This window comes from Bos indicus x Bos taurus, chromosome 9 (genome assembly GCF_003369695.1).
Source record: "Bos indicus x Bos taurus breed Angus x Brahman F1 hybrid chromosome 9, Bos_hybrid_MaternalHap_v2.0, whole genome shotgun sequence".
NCBI classification, from domain to species: Eukaryota; Metazoa; Chordata; class Mammalia; order Artiodactyla; family Bovidae; genus Bos; species Bos indicus x Bos taurus.
In genome coordinates, this window is record NC_040084.1 from 21816655 (window position 1) to 21832085 (window position 15431).

General features: G+C 39.4%; 2 long non-coding RNA genes across 4 annotated transcripts in view; one reads left to right on the forward strand and one right to left on the reverse strand.

Annotated features, from left to right (window-relative positions):
* The window catches only part of LOC113898126, a 151153-nt gene extending 143353 nt beyond the window's left edge, over positions 1-7800 (forward strand). For both annotated transcript variants that reach the window (XR_003512543.1, XR_003512544.1), the window contains exon 5: positions 7193-7800. This is a non-coding gene — a long non-coding RNA (uncharacterized LOC113898126). The remainder of the gene's footprint in view (positions 1-7192) is intronic.
* The window catches only part of LOC113898125, a 37108-nt gene extending 22276 nt beyond the window's left edge, over positions 1-14832 (reverse strand). For both annotated transcript variants that reach the window (XR_003512542.1, XR_003512541.1), the window contains exons 1-3: positions 13766-14832; positions 11054-11145; positions 7807-10735 (exon numbers count right to left, since the gene is read on the reverse strand). This is a non-coding gene — a long non-coding RNA (uncharacterized LOC113898125). The remainder of the gene's footprint in view (positions 1-7806; positions 10736-11053; positions 11146-13765) is intronic.
* Positions 14833-15431: the final 599 nt, after the last annotated feature.

A 15431-nucleotide genomic window follows, 5' to 3' on the forward strand; every position in this document is an offset into this window, starting at 1 on the left:
GCTAAGTAAATTTGTCTGAGAAGAAAGGAAATAATAGAAGAAAGAAGCTTACACCTTAGAAAGAACATCAGAAAGGAGGGAAGAGTACAATGAGCAGAAATACAAATTAAAAAATACACTTTTTCTTTTTGAATTTTCTAAATTAGTTCCATGGCCAATGCATAAGTTTTAACACTGTATGCTATACTTCTAAATGAATGTAAAGGAAATATTTAAGACAATTATAGAGGAAAGAGTTTTATATTTTACCCAAACTGGTAAAATGACAGTATTAGCAGGCTATAATGTTATACATATATAATATAACACCTTGAATTATATGAAAAGATTTTTTTAAGTTCTATGAAATGGGTTTTTTTTTAATTAAGTAAAATAAAGTCCCATTTTATTTAGAATAAAAGTGGAATTCTAAAAAAATGTTCAGTGAATACACCAAAGTCCAAGAAAAAGACAGAGAAATGAAAAATTGAAAGAACATACAGAAAACCAAAAAAAAATGAGATGGCAGACTTAAGTTCTAACATATCAATAATTATATTAAATATATTCATTAATAATTATATTAAATAGAATATAAATACACCAATTAAAAGACAGAGGAAACTGGATTCATAATTTTAAAACTACCTAAAAAGGAAATCCCCATGCCTAGATGTAGGTATGTTCATTGGAGAATTCTTCCAAGAATATGTATATCTATATAATATGTGAATCAAAATGAAATTCTACACAATCTCTTGCAGAAAATGAAAAAGAAGGAAATACTTCACAATTCAATTTATGAAACTAATGTAACCTTCATACCAAAAACCATACAAAACAGTACCCCCCCCCAAAAAAAAAAGCCCTGCAGACTAATGTCGCTAGTGAATATAGGTGCAAAAATACTTAACAAAATATTAGCAAATAGAATTCAACAACATACAGAAAGAATTACACCCTATAATTCAGATATATTCCACAGATGCAAGTCTTATTAATATTCAAAAACTATCACTGTACTCTCCCATATTAAGAGGCCAAAGAAGAAAGATCATATGATCGTATCAACTGATGCATAAAAAAGCAAAATATAATACCTATTCCTAATGTTTTTAAAAAACTCATAAAAACAGAAGTAGAAGAGCGCTTCCTCAGTTTGATAAGACCCTGCATGAGTGTTCAGTGTGTCTGACTCCTTTCGACTCCGTGGACTGTAGCCCGCCAGGCTCCTCTGTCCATGGGATTCTCCAGGCAAGAATACTGGAGTAGGTTGCCATTTCTTACTCCAGGGGAATCTTCCCAGCCCAGGGATCAGACCCGAGTCTCCTGTGTCTCCTGCATTGTAGGCAGATGCTTTATTGCTGGGCTACAGGGGAAGCAGATTGATAAAAGCATCTACAAAATACCTATAGCTAATGGCAAAAGACTGAATGCTTTTCCCCTAATATAAGTAACAAGGCAAGAATGTCCACTCTCACTACTCTTATTCAACATAGTGCTGGAAGTTCTAGTCAATGCAATAAGGCAAGAGGGAGAAATAAAATGTATATATATCGAGAAAAAGAAGTAACATCCACCCAAAACACTACAAGAACTACTGAATCTAACAAGGTCACAAGATACAAGGCAAACATACAAAAATCAATTTTATTTCTGTCTACTGGTAAAGAACACATGGGCTTCCCCAGTGGCTCTGCAGTAAAGAATCTGGCTGCAATGCAGGAGCTGCAGGAGACACGAGTTTGATCCCTGGGTCGAGAAAATTCCCTGGAGGAAGGCATGGCAACCCACTCCAGTATTGCTTGGAGAATCCCATGGACAGAGGATCCTGGCAGGCTACAGTTCATGTGGCTACAGGTTCACAAAGAGTTGGACAAAACTGAAGTTCTTAGCACGCAGAAAGAACACATGGATCCCTAAGTTAAAAACACAGTACGATTTACAATTTCTCGAAAAATGAAATACTCAGGTATAAATCCAGCAATCCATGTATAGGATTTATGTACTAAAAACTACACAATGCTGATGAAAGAAATCAAAACTTTAAATAAATGAGGTGATATACCATGTTGATGGATTAGAAAACTAAATGTAATTAAGATGTTAATGCTCTCCAAAACTGATATACAAGATTAATATCATCCCTAGCAAAATTCTAGCAACACTCTTTTGTAAATTTAGACAAAACAATTTTAAAATTTATGTGGACAGGCAAAGGAACAGGAATGATTTTGAAAGAGAAGAATAAAGTAGGAGGAACCAGTCTAGCCATTTGCAAGACTTAATTACATAACTAATCAATCCTGTGGTATTTATACAGAGACAGATACACAGATCATTAGAACAGAACCCAGAAATAGACCCTCACAAATACACCAAATTGATTTTTGACAAAGACACAAAATCAATCAATAGATGAATAGTAGTTTTTCCAATTGAAGTAATTGAGAATCCATAGGTGGAAAGAAGGGCTTTCCAGGTAACTCATTGGTAAAGAACCCGCCTGCCAATGCAGGAGATGGAAGAGACATAAGTTTGACCCCTGAGTCAGAAAGATCCCCTGGAGAAGGACATGGCAACCCACTCCAGTATTCTTGTCTGGAAAATTCTGTAGACAGAGGAGCCTGGTGGGCTACAGTCCGTGGTGTCGCAAAGAGTCAGACACAACTGAACAACTGGACATAGCACAGCAGAGGTAGAAAGAAAGAGAGAAAGAAAAAGAGATAGTTGGGGTAGGGGAGGGAGGAAGAAAGCAGAGGAGGGGGGACTTAGTCCTGAGTCTTACACCTCATACAAAAATCAAACAAAATGAGATCACACCCTTAAGCATAAACATGAACCTATAAAAATTTTAGAAAAAAATAAAAATAAAAAACACAAATGACCAGGAGAAATTCTTCAGGATTTAGGGCTCAGGAAAGAGTTCTTAGATTTGACACCAAGCAATCTATTTTTTTAAATTGTTAATGTGTACTTCTCAAAATTAAAAACTTTTGGTCCACACAAGACTCTGTGAAAAGGATGAAAAGACAAGCTACAGACTGGGAGGAACTACTTGCAAACCACGTATCTGACACAGGACCAGTATCTAAAATATATAACAACTCTTAAAATTCAGCCACAAAAATCCAAATGATCCGATTTAAAAATGGGCAGAAGACATGAAGAGATATTTTATCAAGGAGAATATACACATGGCAAGTAAGTACATGAAAAAAGCTTTTTAATGTCATCAGCCATTAGGGAAATACAAATTAAAACCACAGTAAGATATCAGTTCACAGCTATGGGAATAACAAAAATAAAAAATAGTGACAATATCAAATGCTGGCGAGAATTCAGAGAAACTGGGTCTCTTTCATGGCTGCTCTGAATGTAAAATCTTACAACCGCTCTGCAAAAGCTTGGAGTTTTCTTTAAAAAATTAAGCCTTGCAACTACCATGTTGTACTCTGGGTACATTTTTTTTTTTTTTCACAGAGAAAAAAGGCATGTTTGCAAAAACCTATACACAAATTTTTATAGCAGCTTTGTTTGTGAAAGCTCCAAACAGGAAACAACCCAGAAGTCCTTCAGCAGATGAATGATTAAAGAAACAAAAGTATATCCATACCATGAAGCAATAAAACAAGCTATTGCTCTGCAAAACAACTTGGATGAATCTCCAGAGAATTATGCTCTGTGGGAAAAGATAGTCAGGAAAAAAAAAAAAAAAAAGTTGCATATTTCATGATTCCATTTGTATAACACCCTTGAAATGACAAAATTATAGAAATAGAAAACAGGTCTGTGGTTCCCAGAGGTTTAAAGGAAAGATGGGGACAGGTGAGAAGTTGGTGGGACTCTCAAGGGCGACAGGAGAGATCCTTGTAATGATGGGCAGATTCTGTATCTTGACCGTGTCACTGTCAACTTCTTGGCTGTGATATTGTTCTCTAGTTCTGCAAGAGGCTGCCTTTGGGAGAAACTAGGAAATGGGCACATGGATGTCTACGTATTAATATTATTTCTCGCCACTGCATGTGAATCTATAATTTTCTCAAGATAAAAACCTTCATTAAAATAACACTACCCAGAAGAGTCCAAATAAACACAGGTTATTTGAAGAAAATATATTTTTTGAGTTGTACTTATATGCTCTTTGACATAGTCCAGCAGATGTTTGGGAACTGTGAGAAATTTGATCAAGCAAATTAAAAGACCTGGAAGAGGGATACAGATAGAAAGCAATTCAGAGGTAGTCTTGACAGGAAGTGAAAAAGCCAGGCCTGTCATCATGGGCCTTGGAAGTGAGGGAAGTGCACCAGGTGTGCCAAGTAATTGCCATTCCTGACTTGGAGATTTAACCTGAAGGTTTATTGGTACAGTCTTTGAGAGCTTGGGAGCTCCAGAGACTAGAACTTTCCAAAATGGTACCCATTTTAAAAGTTTAAAAGCAAAACATTTTGCTTTTAAAGTAACAGTACTCTAAGTTTAAAAGCAAACATCTAAATCCCCTGGGCTGTAACTCTAGCTGTGCCCAGTGAGATCCTGGGCTACAGGGCTGACTGCTTAGCCGATGCTCCACTCTGATCATTCTCTGGCCCACAAATACATTATGCAGTTCATTGCTCAGGGAAATTTTCTCTTTGTTTGAGTTACAGGGATTAAAAGCATTACAGCTTAATCCCTTTGATGCATCCAGGCCATTTTGAAATTGAATGTTTTTCTATTAACTCTCCTACTGGGAACCAATTCACCGCCACTGGAGTAACAGAGCTAGGCAATCCTGATTAATTACAGAATTCTGCCCTTCTGCCGCTCAGAGTCTTTTAAAAATATATAATAACAAAAGTACTTAAATAAATCTATGAGATTAATCAACGTTTCATGTAATTTGAAATAAGAAACTTCAGAGCCATTCCTCACTAAAAAGAATAGGAGAAAGAGACGAGAGCTACTAAAGAAACCAGGGTTTAAGAATTCACATGTCAAAGAGGCAAGCCATGTCGACTCTCAAACTAACGGAACAACAAATCCATGTTAGAAAATCAGCACACACTCGGTTTTATTACAGTTCTCGAAATGGAGAACATGAGTTTACAAATTAAATTATACATTCAATTCAGAGGTTGTAATGCTGCTGTCAGATTTATAGCCTCCAATTTACAGAGATCAGTAATAAACTGTCAAGGAGGGAGGTTGACTACTCATCAGATATGCTTTGAGTAGATGAGATAGACTGAACAATCTCCATATGGGAGCCATAAGGTGAAGGAAGGCCTTGATTTTGCTTCTCTGTCAGTGGTGCCCGTGGAGAGAGCTCGATTGGAAGGACATGTCTGCTGTAGCAAAAACAAATGAATATTATACTTCATTTTCTGTGCTACAGAAAATGGAAGAAAGCAGTGTAGGAAAAAATGTAAACAACTCAAATCTAGACTAGCACATGTTGAGAAATAGTTCTACCCACTGAACAAAAGTGGTGACCTCAGAAGTGTTTATCACTAGAAGACCACGGGATGGAATGTGTGTTTTTATGCTTAAAAACCAGAATCTGTACAAGCTTAAAATTCACAACCATTTCAACATAGCATTTTTCACTGGAAACCTTGTTACTGTTTGGCAAGATATTTATTTCACATATCAACAAGGGTCAGCTCTACGTATTACTGTCTTTTTTACTGTATTATTTTCTTATGCTCCAAGATGTGATTCACCAAGACCTACTTTATAGATTTATGCTTAAGAAGGACAGCAGTGCTGAGGAATTTTTCATACTCGCTTAAAGACAAAGCCCTATGCTAAATAAATTGTGAAGGTATTATATGATGCCTACCCATACACAGCCCTTAGAAACGAATGTAGCCATTTTCATGTGTGCAGTGAAATATACCTCTTTGAAATTTGAAAGAGGAAATTCCTTCAAGAGGTGTCACTTGTCAGTCTCATAAGAAAATCGTCATCTCTGCTATTCCCTAAATATTTCCCTGGCTGTTGTACTGGGTTGGCCAAAAAGTTCATTTGGGTTTTTCCATCTACCAGGAAGAAACTGGAATGAACTTTTTGGCCAATCCAATATCATTTTCTCAAGACAGTGCATTCAAACATTGTAAAATCATTTCTTTTACTCAGCAAAATTGATTCATTTGGAATGTCATAGTCTATTCGCAAGTTTTCCATTTTTACTTTCTAATAAATATTTTCTTCCCCTTTTCTTTCTGTATTTGGGGTTTACCTTTTTGTTATTTTAATTTAACCACTGTAACCAGTATTCTTGGGATTCTATATTTGCACAAGTTATCATGCTAGATGCTGGAAGAGATACATAGTTATGAGTCCTAGTTTCTGCCCTCCAGGTATCTTGCATTCTAGAGGGAGAAAAACGTACATAAACCAAACCCAAAGGGAACATGATTGAGGGCCTTGCTGCCCAGAGGGTAGTCCTCAGACTGGAATTCCCACCTGAGAGTTTGTTAGAAATGCAGAGTCTGAGGACCTTCCCTGGTCCTAATGAAGCAGAAGCTTCATTAGCAAAAATTTAGCACAATTAAAGACCCTGATGCTAGGAAAGATTGAGAGCAAGAGGAGAAGGGGGCAGCAGAGGATGAGATGGTTGGATGACCTCAATGACTCAATGGACATGAATTTGAGAAAACTCCGGGAGATAGTGAAGGACAGGGAAGCCTGGCGTGCTGCAGGCCGTGGGGTCACAAAGAGTCAGACATGACTTACTTAACAAAAACAACAACCAGCTGATTATAATCCTCAGTACAGTATTAGGATGAGACGATGGGATTGGTGTTGAAAGGGCAGTCCGAAGGCCTTGGGGAGGCAGCTTCATGCAGCTTTGCTAGTCTCGGGACTTTGCTTAGGGGAACCGGGGTCGCGGAGTAGGAAATGGCACAAGCTATGGTGTAGCTGATAGATTCTGTGCCTGAACACCTGGGAGACACTCCAGGGGGCTCCCCACAGCACTCTGATGGACCCCCTCAATGAGGATGAGATGAAACTCTGACTCCTGCTCTCAAAGGATTCCCATTGCTTTTACCCTAGATTTCCTTGGACTTTCTATGGCCCCTTCAATTAGCACCATGAATGCAAATTTGAGAATGTTTCTTCAGAGTTATCAGAGAATCAGATTTTCGCTTCTTACCTCATTTCCTAGACAGGATTTTTTTTTTTTTTAATGATGGTATTTGTTTCTAATCATGTCTTTTATGTTTTTAAGAGTGAGGAACACTTCACCAATCTCTGCTTTCCATCTTCTTATAACGGAAAGCAGGGATCACAAGTTCAAGTACAATGGGATGATCGAACAGGTAAGCATGTATGAATGTGTGACATGATGTCACATGTTATAAAACAATATTATAAAACAATAGGGAGTGAATGGAGAAGGCACGCTACTTCACTAAAAACAAAACTGAAACCCAAATCCCTGGGGCAGACAAATCCCATCTTTGGGTCACACTAAACAAGAAGCTACCAGGATCATCACTTCACTCATTTTTCTAATCTCACCACATGGAGAGTTTATTTCAATCCCACAGAGCTGAGATAAACCATCTGAAGATGGTTTAACTGAGACGGAAACCCACAGAAGCATATCATAGAATCCCTACAGTTATCCCAAGAGTGGGTCAAAGGCAAGAATCCTCCTGCTTTATCTTTGTATTTTGTGTACCCAGCCCATCTGCAAACACTAGGCATTATGATCACATGGAGAAACCACGTCAGACAAATGGCAATGTAATATTTAACGACTGCTGAGGGCTCATGCCTTGCTAGGCACTGTCCTGAGAGCTTTCCATCTGCTGCTCTCATTTGCTCTTCCCAACTCACCTGTGACGTAAATACTGTCATTATCCCAGTTTTATAGGTGAGGGAACAGATGCGAGTGTCACACAAGTGGCGAAGAAGAGATTCCACGGCTCCAAGGTCCATGATTTTAACCAAAATGTAAATACTTACAATAAAGCAAGAGTGAGTCACTGGTTCCAGGATTGTGCAAGCAGGAGGAGGGAAGAAACTGATCATGGTAATATTTAACAGGGGATAACTGCTGGCAGAGACAGGCCTGGGAACATTCTAGAGAATATAAGAGCAGTGGGTTCCGGGGTGTTTGGACGGGAAACCAGTGGTGAGAAGAGTTAAAGGTGGGTAGGAGTGAAATGTGGTCTGATTGTGGTGGATGGGGGCAGTGTGGAGACCATACTTTTTCTCTCTTCCTCCTCTTTCTGACCACTGGCACAAGTCCCAACAAAGAAGAGCTAAACTAAAATTTAGGGAAAAAAATTATATTTCATATATTGGCAGAACATTTGATTTTCCCCCCATATCCCCCTCACTCCCAAATCCCAGGGGTCTGGCTTCTGTCCAAGTTAGAAAAACAGAAATGTAAACATTAGTAACATAGAGAAAAGGACAGAGCTATTTCCCTTTGCAGCTCACCAGAAGTTTGCTCTATGGGGTGGGTTTAATTGATTGCATTATGGATGATTCCCTTTTGAAGGGAAGGCCCAGAAGAGATCAGACAGGGTGAACCCCAACCCACAAAAAAGCCTTGAGAGGAAGAACCAGCACTGCTCTGCTCATGTCTTTGTGCCGTGACAGGGTGAGTTCCAGCGCTAACACTTCCCACAACAAAGAGAATCTTCCTCCTAATGTCCCTCTGCCACAGTGACTCATGTGGCATTGGTTACGCCACAGGGCCCATATATTTGGCCAAACATTTAGCCTAGATGTTTCTGTGAAGGTAATTTTTAGATGAAATTAACAGGGAATTCAGTAAACTTTGAGTAAAGCAGATTGTTCTTCATAATGTGGGCAGTGGTGGGCCTCATTCAGTCAGTTGAAGGCCTTACTAGAAAAAGACTGACCTTGCTGGAGGGTGAAGGGATTCTGCCAGAATAACACTTTTGAACTTGAACTGTGACTTCTGAAACTACCTTGGGTCTGCAGTCTGCCAGCCTACTCAAGATTTTGGACTTTCTAAGTCTCTACAATTGTATGAGCCAATTTCTTAAAATCTAAATTAGATAGATAGAAAGATAGATGGAAATAAATGACACAAACACATCCTGTTGGATTTTCTGTTTCTCTGGAGAGCCTTGACTAATATATATTCCTATTTTATGAATTCTAAGATGTACTTTTTTTCACATTTTAACATCCCTGAAATCATAAAATATCTTAAATTGGCTTTGCTTTAAATGAAATGTGATTGTTCTTACTATTTAACAGGGTACCAAACATTCTCCCAGCTACATTAAATTTAGAACATGCAGCCAATAGTTTGCTATAATGAGTCACCTGATTGTAGTATAACCACTATCCATGATTTGGGTCGCCATGCAGTGAACTCTCTCCAAAGATCCATGAACTCTGTGTGTGTGTGTGTGTTTTTCCAAAAAAAAACATGTATTTATTTATTTGGCTGTGTCAGTTCTTGGCAGCATGGGGGCTTCTCTCCAGTCGTGGTGCATGGTCTCATGGTGCATGGGCTCAGTAGTTGCAGAGTACGGGCTTGGTTGCAGCATGTAAGATCCAAGTCCCCCAACAAGGAGTCAAACTCACATCCCTTTCATTGAAAGGTGGATTTTAAACCACTGGACAACCAGGGAAGTCCCATGTGCAGTTAAAACTAGTTATTTTCTATAACCCTTCATTCTACTGCCACCTGTAAGCTCTGAAAAATATTTTTTTTCCTAAAGGATGCAAAATATGAATTTTATGAGGGAGAAAGAGCCTGAAAGAAATGTTTTGAAAGAGAAGAGGAAAAGAAAACGGTCTATAGTTCTCAAATGAGCCTCTTTGCACTACTTAAGCCACACTTTCCTTTAAGCCAGGTTTATAACATTTTGATCAATATCTGTGTTTTCTTTATTCTGTTGCAAGTGGCATGTTGTTTTCCTACCTGGTACATTTTCAAAAGAACTGGGAAATTGGCCAATACTACAACACTTTTTTGACATATAAATTTCTTATACGCAACTAATCTCCTTGAAGACAGGACTAGGTTTTAGGAGTGTGTGTATCTCTTGCACTTAGTGGGTGCACAGGGAGTAAGTACATGGACAGTTGTCAGTACATTCACGCCCTCGAGTGCGTAGACTACAGCATGAACTGCCGGCAAATGACCAGGCAGCCACCGGAGCCCTCAGAATCTAGGTGCTCAAGTGAGAGTATTTGTCTCTCTTTTAGATATGTATATAGATCACAGCCTAGATGAGTGTGTGTGTGAGACAGAGAGAGAGAAAGAAAGAAGTTGAGCAAATGAGAGAGATCATGTCTTCCAGGTTATGAGTACCTCGAAGGCGGCTTAGTCAAAATAACATGGATGTGGTACTGTCAAAACATTGAATTGAATACATGTAAGCTGTTTGGCTTGGAATATTACTGAACTTTTCTAATCTTCAGTTTTCTCGTACTTGGAAGGAAAGTACACATTATAATATCTACGTTGCAGATTTTTGTGAGACTCAAGTATAACTTTTGAAAGAAACAGGCACAGCATATTTGCCCATAGAAATAGTAACTCCCATTGTTCTTTTTATATTTATTTTTATTTATTTGTCTGGGCCGGGTCTGAGTTGTGGTATGTGAACTCTTATTTGAGGCATGTGGGGTCTAGTTCCCTGATCAGGGATTGAACCTGCATTGGGAGTGTGGCGCCTTAGCCACTGGATCGCCAGAGAAGTCCCACGAGCTCTCATTGTTCTGCCATTGTCTCCTGCTGTTCTTCCTGTAGCACTGGACGCGGGGCCTTGCACTTGGAAGATGATCATGTTTGTTGAATGAGTCACAGAGAAGTGTCTTAAACATACACACACATACTATTTTGGGCTCTCTATACAACACGCAATAAATTTACAGCCTGGTTCTTACAGGTATGAAGAAAAGATTCATGATTTGATTCTTTTCTGACCCCCAATTTTCAATATTTTAAACAGGAATCATCAGCTTCATTTTGTTATTCATATTCTAATCCCTCTCTCATTTATAAATATCATCTTCTTTTAAATGAAAGCAACAACCAACCAACCAAGCTACAGAACCCCAGATACTTTAGAGAAGCCACAGAACTCACCTCAAGTTCATGGTTTTACCAGTTTGAATTTTCACACAGGGAACCAAACTGCTTGTTTCTAGTTTTTGAGAGGTAATCACAACATGGATGCCCTAGGGTAAAAATTGTTTCCTCTGTCATTTCTTCCTTCCCTCCCTTTTTCTCCTGTCTTCTCCCCTACCTACTATATGTTTGTTTAGGAGATCAATGAATGAATCACCCTACAGGCAAACAAACTCTGAATGACATGTTACTTTAAGCCACATCTGAAATGAATTGAAAGCTGAAAAGTCCACGTAACAACTCTCAGGATGCGTGCTATTCTTGCTGAAAGATGGGGAGATGCCAGAAGGGCCTTTTGTGATGCAGTGTCCTGGGAACCATCAGTTCCAACACTCACACCTGTGTTCCTTGTGTGAAACATTGGCAGCCACCTTGTGCTTACTGGTGTGTGTGTGCTTAGTCCTTCAGTCGTGTCTGACTCCGTGCTCCTCTGTCCGTGGGATACTTACTGGCGGGATATTCAGGCAAGAATACTGGAGTGGGTCGCCATTCCCTTCTCCAAGGGATACTTACTGGTGTACCTCTATCCTTCTACAGATTAATGCTTCACCACATTATGGCAGTATTAGGTCAAAGAACCATAGCTAATAGCGAGAAGAAAGTGTAAAAAACCAAGTTTCAGGTGGCAATGGGAAGAGTTAGAGCCTAGGCAGACTGGAAGCTGAGAGCTGGCAGATGGAAGGAAGAAAAGAAGGAAGGAAGTATAGGTTAGTGGATGGATTCAGGGCCAGATCAGTTTGAAAGTCTGAGTCAGATTTCAACTCTAAGCTGTGGAAACAGAGTGGAAGCTGAAATCCATACAGGAACTTCACTTATCCAGTGGAATTATTTCACAAATACTCTGTGATGGGGATGTTTGAGACACTGAGGATGTTTCACTGAACAAGATAGAAATGTGTGAACTCAGAGATTTTATTCTGGTCAGGTAAGATCCAAGAAGAGGCTTCCCAGGTGGCTCAGTGGTAAAGAATCCACCTGCCAATGCAGGAGACGCAGGAGACATGGGTTCAATCCCTGGGTTGGGAAGATCCCCTGGAGTAGGAAATGGCAACCCACTCCAGTATTCTTGCCTGAAAAATTTCATGGACAGAGGCACCTTGCAGGGCACAGTCCATGGGGTCACAAAGAGGCAGACATGACTGAGCATGCACACAGTCACAGGATCCAAAGAACAATTCATGTAACCATAAATCAGTTATAAAGCACATTGAAAGAGAGAAAGGACTATGGAGGAAGGAAAAAATCAGAGTAAAGAGAAGTCTAAATGCCAGAGTGCCAAATGGAAGTTTCCATTTCAATGATGTAGTTTTAACATGAGGATTACTAAAATAGCAACTATTCCACTAGAAAATGGCAGAATCACAAAAGTAAAAAGAAACCAGTTTGTAACATGACATAAGAATTTTACAACATGTTAAAAAAGAAGAGACACACGATTTTCCTGGAACATAAATGGAATATATACTATGCTTGTCACACCAGAGTAGCTCTGAAAACATTCCAGAGAGAGTTAGATTGACTAAATTCCTTTGTAATAGAACATTGTGTTAATAAAACAACACAAGTGTGTGACTTTGCCCCTACAAGAGCAAAGTCCTTTCAAATCAGTTTCAGCTCCTTATTGTCCACGTGACCAATACTTCATCCCTATTTTACAGGTGGGGACATTGAGGTTCAAAGAATGTTTATGACTAAACACAATGAGTCAGTGGTAAGGATCATGGAAAATATATGTCCTGGGAAGCACGCAAATGACTTCATCTTATGTGGGTTTGGTCATGTCAGAAGTGAAATTATCTTAGCAATTTTGTGTACAAGACTTTCTTCATGATTATCCCTCTTCCTGTCTGGCTATCCCCAAAGACCTAATTATTGAGTAAGCCCATTGAAAGCTAAGGGTGTGTGCAAATGCCCAAGAAACAACATAACAATATACAGAAAGTGCCATGTGACAGAGTTTCTCTAATGAAGGAAATCAGAGAAAGACTAAATACTGCCAAAACATTTAAGTTCCAAAGTTTTTTTTTCTTTTTTTCTCCTAGAAAAGTGGCTTTTTGGCTCTGCTTTCATAGGAAAATGACCAAGGCTTTACAGTAAATCCCTTATCTTCTTTCAATTTTTGAATCTTAAGAACATGGTTATTACCATGTATTCGTGGTTCAGCTAATGAACTCACTGATTATACTTGGCACACAACATTGACAGCAGCTACCCCACCAAACTAAGGTGCTAATGATGATTTCTTTGAATTTGGGATTCAAGATAACATTGGGAAATCCTTCAAGGATGAGTAAGATTTTTAAGGTTGGCCTATCACACGAATTTGAGATCTGTGGCCAAGAGAATGCAGCAAAGTATTTCTTTTATATCACTTGATCATTTTGAAAGTTTTCCAAGTAGCTGCAGACTAAACTGAAAACAGGATCTTGTGTTAATCAATTCTTAAGCATGAATATGGCCCTGCCAAACTCGCTTCCTCGAAACTCTTTCCTTTGTGTTCCCCTCCTATTTTCTCATGTAAGAGATGAAGATAAATGTGCAATGTCTGTTAACCCGTTTTGCTACTTGGATTAGTAGCATTCACACACATACACACAGGGAGTATCTAATTACCGGGGAAAAAACCGACTAAATATTGAAACTGTTTTTGCCCAAGGCTCTTTAACTTACCCATGTGTCAGTCTGTTAGTGACCCTTTTCCTTCCCTTAAAAGTTGTCAAGGGACTTTAGAGGCGGTCCGGTGGCTAAGACTCTGAGCTTCCACTGCAGGGACGCAGATTTGATCCCTGGTCAGGAACGAAGGTCCCATATGCTGAGCAGTGTGGTTAGAACAAAATGAACAAGAAACTGTCAGCATGACAACCCCAGGAGTTTCAAAACAACTCCTGCTCCTCCCTGTCACCTTGCCCTGCTGCTTCTGACCTTTACTCTGCAGCCCAATCAGTGACCTTATCAGAGCCAGTCAAGTTGACTTGGGTTACATTTGCTCTAAAGAGAACTTGAGTGTGCCATGGGCTATGTGAACGCTCCACCTTTCCAGAAAGAAACCAGAATCATGAGAATGGAGCTGTCAGTGGTGGTCTGGTCTCATCTGGCTGCAGAAAAATCAACTGGCTTCTAAGGACCACCTTGATGTCTTGCAGTCAAGCCTCTCAGTTGGATTATAACTGTGTGCCTTCCATGTGGGCACTCTCATAATCACAGAAGGCCACCAGAGGGAAACTTGAACTGGTGTGAATGTGGCAATTATCCTGGAGTGGCAGCTGGGCAGGAAACTGGCCACAGGGTGACTGGGCTCCAGAAGGGCGGAGCCTCCTCTGTGCTTCCAGGAACAATTCAAGGTGCTAATTCTGACTTATAAAACCATCTGTGTTTTGGATTCTAGTTACCTTAGAAATCAGCTCTGAGGTTATGGTTAAAGAGCTCCCAAATTTACACCTTAGACACCCAGAAGCAACACCCTCCCCAAAAGAGGCAAGAATTAACAGCTGCTCCATCTGATGGAATCTTCCTTTGTAAATACAAACCGTTTCCCCCAACTTGCCCTGCTGAGTAGAAATATGAATGTGGAGGAGGTACCACTTGGAAAACTTTTCCCTTAACCACTTAGCATTGCTGAGTTTAAAGCATTTAAAATCCAATTGTAAAAGAGCATAATGACAAATCCCAGTGTGTATTTTAATAAGATTCCTGTTGGTGCCTCAGATGGTAAAGAATCTGCCTGCCAATGCAGGAGACCCAGGTTCCATCCCTGGATTGGGAAGATCCCCTGGAGAAGGGAATGGCAACCCACTTGAGTATTGTTGCCTGGAGAATCCCATGGACAAAGGAGCCCGGCGGTCTATAGTCCATGGGGTCACAAAAAGTCAGACATAGCTGAGCTGCTAACACTTTCACTTATAACTCCATACCATATATTTATTTGTATTAGATCATATATTTATACCATTATCTTCTCCCTAGAAAGCACATATTCCCATGAACAACAAGATTTAAGTAAATTAGGTGTCATCATTCCCTATAAATATTTTTTAATCTGCCTTTTATTTATACTAAGTTTTTAAGAGGATTTGGAAGATTTGTTTTTTTGTGAGATTGATTTAACCTGCACACACTTACACCATTTCTACTATATCAGAGTTATTCAACCATCATCAGATTTCTCCAAGAAATTCTGAGTGTTCTTTGAATGATGCAGTGGACAATTGGGGTTGTCTGGTAATGGACCCTAAGGGTTCCTGAAATGAGCAATGTCAATTGACTCTCAATGACCCTTCTTTCCCATAGTCTACAGAGCACATTCCAACTATTCTGTAACATCTCTTTTACCTACAAC